The sequence below is a fragment of the Dipodomys merriami genome, unplaced genomic scaffold (genome assembly GCF_024711535.1).
Source record: "Dipodomys merriami isolate MVZ:Mamm:240054 unplaced genomic scaffold, mDipMer1.0.p SCAF_65, whole genome shotgun sequence".
NCBI lineage: Eukaryota > Metazoa > Chordata > Mammalia > Rodentia > Heteromyidae > Dipodomys > Dipodomys merriami.
The window spans coordinates 2,279,133-2,289,458 of record NW_027206235.1 but is presented as its reverse complement, the minus strand read 5'-3'; positions in this window follow the sequence as shown (position 1 = coordinate 2,289,458).

Genomic DNA, 10,326 nt, shown 5'->3' with positions numbered 1-10,326 from the left:
CCCTAAAACCCTAACCCTCACCCTAAAATTCACCATAACACTCATGATAACCCTAAATCTCACTCTCACCCTAAAACTCACCCTAATGCATATCCTCACCCTAACCCTAACCCTAACCCTCATCCTAATCTTAACCCTAACCCTCACCTTAACACTAACTCTAACCCTAAACCTCACCCTCACCTTAAACCTCACCCTCATCCTAGCCTTCATCCTAACCCTAATCCTAACCCTAAACCTCACCCTAAACCTAAACCTAACAATCACCCTAAATCTGACCCTCACCCTCACCCTTCCCCTAACCCTAAGTCTAACCTTAACCATAACCCTAAACCTCACCCTAACCCTCACCCTCACCCTAAACATAACCCTATCCCTAACCCTCACCCTAAACTTAAGTCAAACCTCACTCTAACCCTAGACCTCACCCTCAGCCTCACCCTCAGCTTAACACTAAACCTAACCCTAATCCTAACCGTAACCCTCGCCTTCACCCTCAACCTAACCCTAAACCTAACCCTCACCTAACCCTAACCCTCACCCTCACCCTCAGCATAACAATATCCCTACCCCTAATCATAACCCTCACACTCATGCTCACCCTAACCCTAACACGAAACCTCACCCTAACACTAATGCTTACCCTCAAACTCACCCTCACCCTAACCCTAAACCTAACCCTAAACCTCACCCTCACCCTCACACTCACACTCAGACTAACCCTAACTGTAAGCCTAATCCTAACCCTCACCCTCACCTCTCACCATCAGCCTAAACTTGACCCTCACATTAACCCTCACCCTAACCCTTACCCTCACCACAACCCTCACCCTCCCGCTCAGCGTAAACCTTACCCTAATCCTAACCCTAACTGTCAACCTGACCCTCACCCTAAACCTAACCCTAACCCTAAGCCTCACGCTCACCCTCACCCTCACCTTAAACCTAACCCTCACCCTAACCCTCTCCCCAACCCTAAACCTCACCCTAATCCTAACCCTAACCCTAAACCTCACCCTCACCCTCACCGTCACCCTCTGCCTAACACTAACCCTAAACTTAATCCTAACCCTCACCCTTACCCTCAACCTAACACTAACCCTAAACCCATCCCGCACACTAAAACTTACCCTCAACGTGACCCTAACCATACCCCTCACCATACCCCTCACCCTAACCCTAACCCTAACACTAAACCTCACCCTCACCCAGACACTAACCCTACCCCTCACCCTAGCCCTAACCCTAACCCTCAGCCTCACCCTAAACATCAACCTAACCCTAACCCTCACACTAACTTTAAGCCTAACCCTTACCCTAAACCTTGCCCTCAACCTCACCCTCAGCTTAACACTAAACCTAATGCTAACCCTAACCGTCAAACACACCCTCAACCTAACCCTAACCCTAACCCTCACCCAATCCCTTATGCTCACTCTCACTTTCACACTCACCCTCACCCTAACCCTAAACCTAAGCCTAAATGTCACCCTCACCCTCACACTCACCCTCAGCTTAACCTAACCGTAACCCTAATCCTTACCCTCACCTTCACCCTTCACCCTCAGCCTAAAACTCACCCTCATATTAACCCTCACCCTAACCCTTACACTCACCCTAACCGTCACGTTCACCCTCAGCATAACCCTAACCCTAATCCTAACCCTAACGCTCAACATCACACTCACCCTAAACCTAAACCTAGCACTAAGCCTCACACTCACACTCACTCTCACACTCACCCTAACCTTAACCCTCACCCTAAAACTATCCTAAACCTAACCCTCACCCTAACCCTAACCCTATCCCTAACACTCACACTCACCCTAACACTAAAACCCTAACCCTCACCCTAAAACTCACCCTAACACTCATGATAACCCTAACCCTCACTCTCACCCTAAATCTCAACCTAATGCTTATCCTCACCCTAACCCTCACCCTAAACCTAACCCTAACCCTCATTCTAACCCTAATCCTAACCTTAACCCTAACCCTCACCCTAAACCTAACCCTAAACCTAAACCTCACGCTCACCCTGACTCTCACCCTAACCCTAACCCTAACTCTAATCCTAACCCTCACCCTCAACCCTCACCCTCAGCCTAATCCTCATCCGCATACTAACCCTCACCCTAAACCTTACCCTCATCCTAACCCTCACCCTCACCCTCAGCGTAAACCTAACCCTAATCCTAACCCTAACCCTCATCCTCAACCTCACTCTAAACCTAACCCTAACCCTAGGCTTCACCCTCACTCTCAACCTAACTCTCACCCTAACTCTTACCCTCAACCTAAACCAAACGCTAACCCTAACCCTCACACTAAATTACCCTCAGCCTAACCCTAAACCTCACCCTCATCCTAGCCCTCACCCGAACCCTAAACGTAACACTCACCCTCACACTTACCTTAACCCTAACCTTAACCATCAACCTAATCCTAAACTTAACCTTAACTTTCCTATTTAACCCTCAACCTATCCCTAACCCAAACCCTCACTCTAACACGAACCCAAACCTTAACCCTCACCCTCACCTTAACCCTCAACCTAACACTTAATCTCACCATAACGTTAACCCTAACCCTAACCCTCAACCTCACCTGAAACCTAACCTTCACCCTAACTCTTACGTCACCCTAAACTTCACCGTAAGCTAACCCTAACGGGAAACCTCAACTTAACCCTCACTCTCACCCTAACACTCACCTAAACCCTAACCCTCAACCTAACCATCACCCTAACCCTAAACCTAACCCTAACCCTCACAGTAACCCTAACACTCACCCTAACCCTAACCGTACCCCTCACCCTAAGCCTCATCCTAACCCTAACCATAACCCTAACAATAACCCTAACCCTAAACCTCACCCTAACCCTAACACTAACCCTCACACTCATCCTCACCCTCACTGTACCTGTAACCCTAACCCTAACACTAAAAATAACCATAAACCTTAACCTAATCCTAACCCTCACCCTCACCCTAACCCTAACCATAACCATAACACTAACCCTAACCGTACACCTCACCCTAACCGTAAACCTTACTTTAACCCTAACGCTCACCGTAACCCTAACCCTATAGTTAACCCTAAACCGCACCCTAACCCTACCCTAACCCTCACCATCAACCTAGCCCTCACACTAACCATAATCGTACCCCTAACACTCATCCTAAACTAACTCTAATGCTCACCCTCACCCTCAGCCTAAACCTAACCCTAAGCTTAATCCTAACTCTAACCCTCACACTCAAACTCAATCTAACCCTAACCCTAAAACTAATCCTAACCGTAACCCTCACCCTAACCCTAACACTAACCCTAACTGTAACCCTAAACCTCACCGTCACCCTAAGCCTAAACCTAACCTTAACTCTAACCCTAAACGTAAACCTCACCCTAAACTTACCCTAAACCGAACCCTCACCCTCACCCTCACCATAACCGTAACTCTAACCCTAGCGTAACAATAACACTAACCCTAAACCTAACACTACCCCTAACCCTAAACCTAAACCTCACCCAAACCCAAACCCTAAACTCAGCCTTAGCCTCATACTCACCGTAAAGTTAACCCTAAACCTAACCCTAACAATAACCCTAAACCTAACCCTAATCCTAACCCTCACCCTAACCCTAACCCTAACCCTAATCCTAACTCTCAACCTCATTGTAACCCTAACCCTAAATCTCACCCAAACACTAAACCTAACCCTAAACGTGACGTTTAGGTTCTCACTCTCTTCATAAACGTAACTGTAAGTATAACCCTTACCCTAACAATAATCCTAAACCTAACCCTATTCCTAACCCTCACCCTTACCCTAAGACTAACACTAACACGCACCCTCACCCTAACCCTAACCCTCAACATAACCGTAAACCTAACACTAACCATCACATTAACCCTAACCCTAAAACTCACCCTAACCCTAACACTAATCCATACCCTTATCCTAGCCCTAATCCTAAAACTAATCCTAACCCAAACCCTCACTCTAACCCTAACCCTAACACTAACCCTAACTCTCTCCCTAACCCTAATCCTAAAGCTAACATTCACCCTAACCCTCACCCTACCCTAACCATAATCCTCAACCTCACCCTAGCTCTCACCCTAACCCTAATCCTAACCCTAACCCTCAACCTCACACTCAACCTAAACCTACACCTAACCCTAACCCTCACCCTAAACCTAACCTCCATCCTAATTCTCACCCTAACCCTAACCCTATCCCTAAACCTCACCCTAAACCTCACCCTCAACCTAACCCTAACCCAAACCCTAACCCTCAACCTAACCCTCACCCTAACCCTAACCCTAACCCTCACCCTCACCCTAACCCTAACCCTAACGCTAACCCTCACCTTCATTGTAACACTAAACCTAAACCTCACCTAAACCCTAACCCTCACCCTAACCCTCACCCTAACCCTAACCCTCAACATAACCGTAACCCTAACCCTAACACTAAACCTAACCCTAACCCTAAATCTCACCCTAACCCTAACCCTCAACATAACCGTAAACCTAACCCTAACACTAACCCTAACCCTAACCCTAAACCTCACCCTAAACCTAACACTAACCCATACCCTCAACCTAGCCCTAACGCTAAAACTAATCCTAACCCTAACCCTCACTCTAACAGTAACCCTAACTCTCACCCTAACACTAATCCTAAAGCTAACTCTCACCCTAACCCTCACCCTACCCTAACCATAACCTCACCCTCACCTTAGCTCTCACCCTAAACCTAATCCTAACCCTAACCCTCAACCTAAACCTACTCCTAACCCTAAACCTCACCCTAACCCTAACCTCCATCCTAACTCTCACCCTAACCCTAACCCTAACCCTAAACCTCACGCTAAACCTCACCTTCAACCTAACCCTAACCCAAACCCTAGCCCTCAACCTAACCCTCACCCTAACCCTAAACCTAACCCTCACCTTAACCCTAACGCTCACCCTCACCCTAGCCCTCAACCTAACCCTAATCCTAACCTTAACCCTCATCCTAAACTTCACCCTAATCCTAAACCTAAACCTCACCCTCACCCTAAACCAAACCCTAACCCCAACCCTAACCCTCACCCTATCCCTCAAGAAAACCTGAACCCTCGCTCTCACCCTAACCTTCACGCTAACGCTCACTGTCACCCTAACCCTCACCCTAAACCTAACCCACACCCACACCCTAATCCTCAGTCTCACCCTCATGCATACCCTCACTCTAACGCTCGCCCAATCCCTAAACCTCACCCTAAGCCTAACCCTTACACTAACACTAACCCTCACCCTAACCCTCAACTTAAGCCTAAACATAAACCTAAGCCTAATCCTAACCCTAACACTCACCCTTACCCTCAACCTCAACCTAACCATAACCCTAACCCTAATCCTAACCCTAACCCTCAGCCTCACACTAACCCTAACTCTAACCCTAAAACTAACCCTCACCCTAACCATAATGCTAAGCCTAATGCTCACCCTAACCCTCACCCTAATACTTACCCTGCCGCTAACCCTCACCCTAAAGCTAACCCTAACCCTAACCCTAAAGATCACTATAACCTTCACCCTAACACATACGATAACTCTAACCCTCATTCTCACCATAACCTTCACCCGAACCCTTACCCTCACCCCAAACCGAACCCTAAACCTCACACTAAAACTAACCCTCACTCTTACCTAAACCTTACCCTCACCCTCATCTTAAACCTAAACCTAACCCTAAACCTAAGCCTCACCATAACCCTCACACTTGGACTAAGGCTAACACTAACCCTCCCTATCACCCTAACCCTTACCCTTAATCTTAAACTCACCCTAACCCTAACCCTAACCCTCACACTATACGTAATCCTCACCCTCACTAACCCTACCCCTCACCCTCACGCTCACCCTCACCCTAACACTTAGACTCTCCCTAACCCTCACCTTAAGCCTTAGCCTTGCCCTAACCCTCACCCTAACCCTAAACCTATCACTAACCCTCACACTAACCCTCAATATAAGCCTCACACTAACCCTCACCCTAACCCTAGCCCTCACCCTCAACCTCACCCTCAGTTTAACACTAAACCTGACCCTAATCCTAACTATAACCCTCGGCCTCAACGTCACCCTAACCCTAACCCTAAACCTCAACCTAAACCTAACACCCACACTCATCCTCAGCCTAAAAGTATCCCTAATCCTAATCCTAACCCTCACACTCACCCTCACACTAACCCAAACCCTAACCCTCACCCTAACCCTAAAGCTAACCCTCAACCTCAGTCTCACCCTCAGCCTAACCCTCACCCTCACACTAACCCTCACCCTCACCCTCAGCCTAACCCTAACCAGAACCTTAATCCTAACCCTCACCATCAACCCTAACCCTCAGCCTAACCCTCACCCTCACAATAACCCTCACCCTAACACTTACCCTCACCCTAACCCTCACCCTCACCCTCAGGGTTACCCTAAATCCTAACACTAACCCTCAAACTCACTTTCACCCTAAACCTAACCCTAAAACTAAGCCTCAACCTCACCCTAACCCTAACCCTAACACTCACACTAATCCTAACCCTAACCCTAACCCTAACCCTAACCCTAACCCTAAAGCTAACCCTCTCACTCACCGAAATCCTAAACCTAACCCAAAACCACACCCTAACCCTAAACCTAACCTTAACCGTAAACCTCACCCTATCCCTAACCCTAATCTTCACCCTCACCCTCACCCCTCATCCTCAGCCTAACACTCACTCTCACACTAACCCTCACCCTAACCCTTACCCTAACCCTAACTCTCACCTTCATCCTCAGCATATCACTAACCCTAACCCTCAACCTAAACCTCACCCTAAAACTAACCCTAATTTTAAGCCTCACCCTCCCTCTCCCCCTCGCCCTCCCCCTCCCCCTCCCCCTAACCCTAAACCTCACCCTAACCCTATCCCTAACCCTAACCCTCACCCTACCCCTAACCCTAACACTCACACTCTCCCTAATCCTAACCCTCACCCTAACACTCACCCTAACACTCATGATAACCCTAAACCTCACTCTCACCCTAAACCTCACCCTAATGCTAATCCTAACCCTAACCCTCACCCTAACCCTCATCCTAACCGTCATCCTAAACTTAACCCTAACCCTCACCCTAACCCTAACCCTTACCCTAAAACTCACCCTCCCCCTCCCCCTCCCCCTCAGCCTAAACGTAACCCTAACCCTAATCCTAACCCTCACACTCACCTCTCACCCTCAGCCTAAACCTCGACCCAACCCTTACCCTCATCCTAATCCTCACACTCACCCTCAGCGTAACACTAACCCTAATCCTAACCCTAACCTTCAACCTCACCCTCACACTGAACCTAAACCTAAACATAATCCTCACCCTCGCTCTCACCCTAAACCTCACCCTAATCCTTACCCTCAACCTATCACTAACCCTAAACCTAACTCTCACACTAAAACTTACCATCACCCTAACACTAAAACTACCGCTCCACCTACCCCTCACCCTAACCCTAACTCTAACCCTAAACCTCACCCTCATCCTAGGCTTCAACCTAATCCTAATCCTAACACTCACCCTCACACTAACCTTAACCCTAACCTTAACCCTAACCCTAGCCTTCCCTCTAACCCTCAAACTAACCTAACCCTAACCCTCACCCTAACACTAACCATAACCTTAACCCTCACCCTCACCCTAACCCTTAACATCACCATAACGTTAACCCTAACACTAACCGTAACCCTCACCCCTCACCCTGAGCCTAACCTTCACCCTCACACTAAACCTCACCCAAACCCTAAACCTCACCCTAACGCTCACCCTCACACTCAGCATAACCCTAACCCTAACCCTCAAACTCAACCTCACCCTAAACCTAACCCTTACCCTAAGCCTCAACCTCACCTTCAAGCTCACACTCACCCTCACCCTAACCCTCACTCTAACGCTATACCTAACCCTAACCCTCACCCTAACCCTAACCCTAACACTCACACTCACCCTAACCCTAACCCTAACCTAACCCTCACCCTAAAACTCACCTCAACACTCATGACAACCTTAACCCTCACTATCACCCTAAACCTCACCCTAAAGCTTATCCTCACCCTAACCCTAACCATAACCCTCAACCTAACCCTCATCCTAACCTTAACCCTAACCCTCAATCTAACCCTAACCCTAACCCTAAACCTAACCCTCACCCTCACCCTCACCCTCAGCCTAACATTAACCCTCACCCTAATTCTAACCCTCACACTCACCCCTCACACTCAGACTAACCCTCAGCCTCACACTAACCTTCACACTAACCCTTACCCTCACACTAGCCCTCCCCCGCCCCATCAGCTTAACCATAACCCTAATCCTAACCCTAATCCTCAAACTCAACCTCATCCTAAACCTAACCCTAACCCCAAGCCTCACCCTCATTCTCACCCTAACCCTCACCTTAATCCTTACCCTCAACCTAACCCAAACACTGACCCTAACACTCAAACTAAAACTTACCCTTACCCTAACCCTAACCCTCACCCTACCCCTCACGCTAACCCTAACCCTAACCCTAACCCTCACACTAGCCCTCACCCTAACCCTAATCCTAACACTCACCCTCACACTAACCTTAAACCTAACACTAATCCTAAACCTAACACTAAACCTAACCTTCCCCCAAACCCTCAAACTAACCCTAACCCTAACCCTCACAATAACACTAACACTAAACTTAAACCTCACCCTTACTCTAACCCTCACCCTAACTTTTCACCTCACCCTAACGTTAACCCTAACCCTAACTCTAACCTCAACCCAAACCTCTCCCTAACCGTCAATCTGTCCCTCACCTTAACCGTAACCCTAACCCTAACCCTCACCGTAAACCTCACCCTAACACTAACTCAAAACCTCACCCTAACCCTACCTCTAACCCTAACTCTAAACCTCACCAAAACCCTAACCGTAACCTCACCCTCAGCCTCACCCTCACCGTAAAGATAACCATAACACTAGCCCTAACAATAACCCTAAACCTAAACCTAATCCTAACCCTCACCCTCACCCTCACCATAACCATAACCGTAACCCTAACCCTCACTGTAACCCTAACCCTAAACCTCACCCTTACCCTAACCCTAAACCTAAACCTCACCCTAACCCTAACCCTAACCCTAAACCTCACCCTAACCCTAACCCTAACACTAACACTCAAACTCAACCTCACCATAACTGTAACTCTAACCCTAATTCTAAAATTAACCCTAACCCTAACCCTAAACCTAACCATAACCCTCACCCTCACCGTAACCCTAACCCTAACCATACACCAAACCCTCACTGTAACCCTAACCCTAACCCTAAACCTGAACCTCAGTCTCAACCTAACCACAAAGGTAAACATAACCCTAACCCTAACCCTAAAAATAACCCTAAACCTAAACCTAATCCTAACCGTCACACTCACCCTAACCTCAACCCTAACCCAAACCCTCACCTTCATTGTAACCCTCACCCTAAACCTAACCCTCACCCTAACCTTAACCTTCACCCTCATCCTCAACCTCAGCCTAACACTAAGACTAACCCTAACCCTAACCCTCAAACTCAACCTCAACCTACCCCTAAACCTATCCCTAACCCTAAACCTAACCATCACCCTAACCCTAAACCTAACACTAACCTTAACACTAACCCTAACCCTCAGCCTCACCCTCACCCTAGCCTTCAACCTAACCCTAATAGTAACGCTAAACCTCACCCTAAATCTAAACCTAACACTCACCCTTAATCTAACCCTCACACTCACCCTCACCCTACGCCTAACCTAAACCTAACCCTCACCCTAACCCTAATCCTCACACTCACCCTCATCCTCACCCTAAACCTCAGCCTAACCCTAACCCTAACACTAACCTTAATCCTCACCATAACCCTCACACTAAGACAAAGGCTAACCCTAACCCTCACTATCACACCAACCCTCACCCTATCTCTTACCCTCACCCTAACTCTAACCCTAACCCTAATATTAAACCTAACCCTCACCCTAACCCTAAACATACCCCTCACCATAACCCTCACCCTAACCCTTAGTCTCACCCTGACACTCACCGTAAGACTTAGCCTTGCCCTTACCATCACCCTAACCCTAAATCTATCACTAACCCTCACCCTAACCCTCACCCTAACCCTCATGCTAACCCTCAACCTAACCATCACCCTAACCCTAACTCTAGCCCTCATCCTAAAACTCATCCTAACCCTAAACCTAACCCTCAACCTAAACCTAACC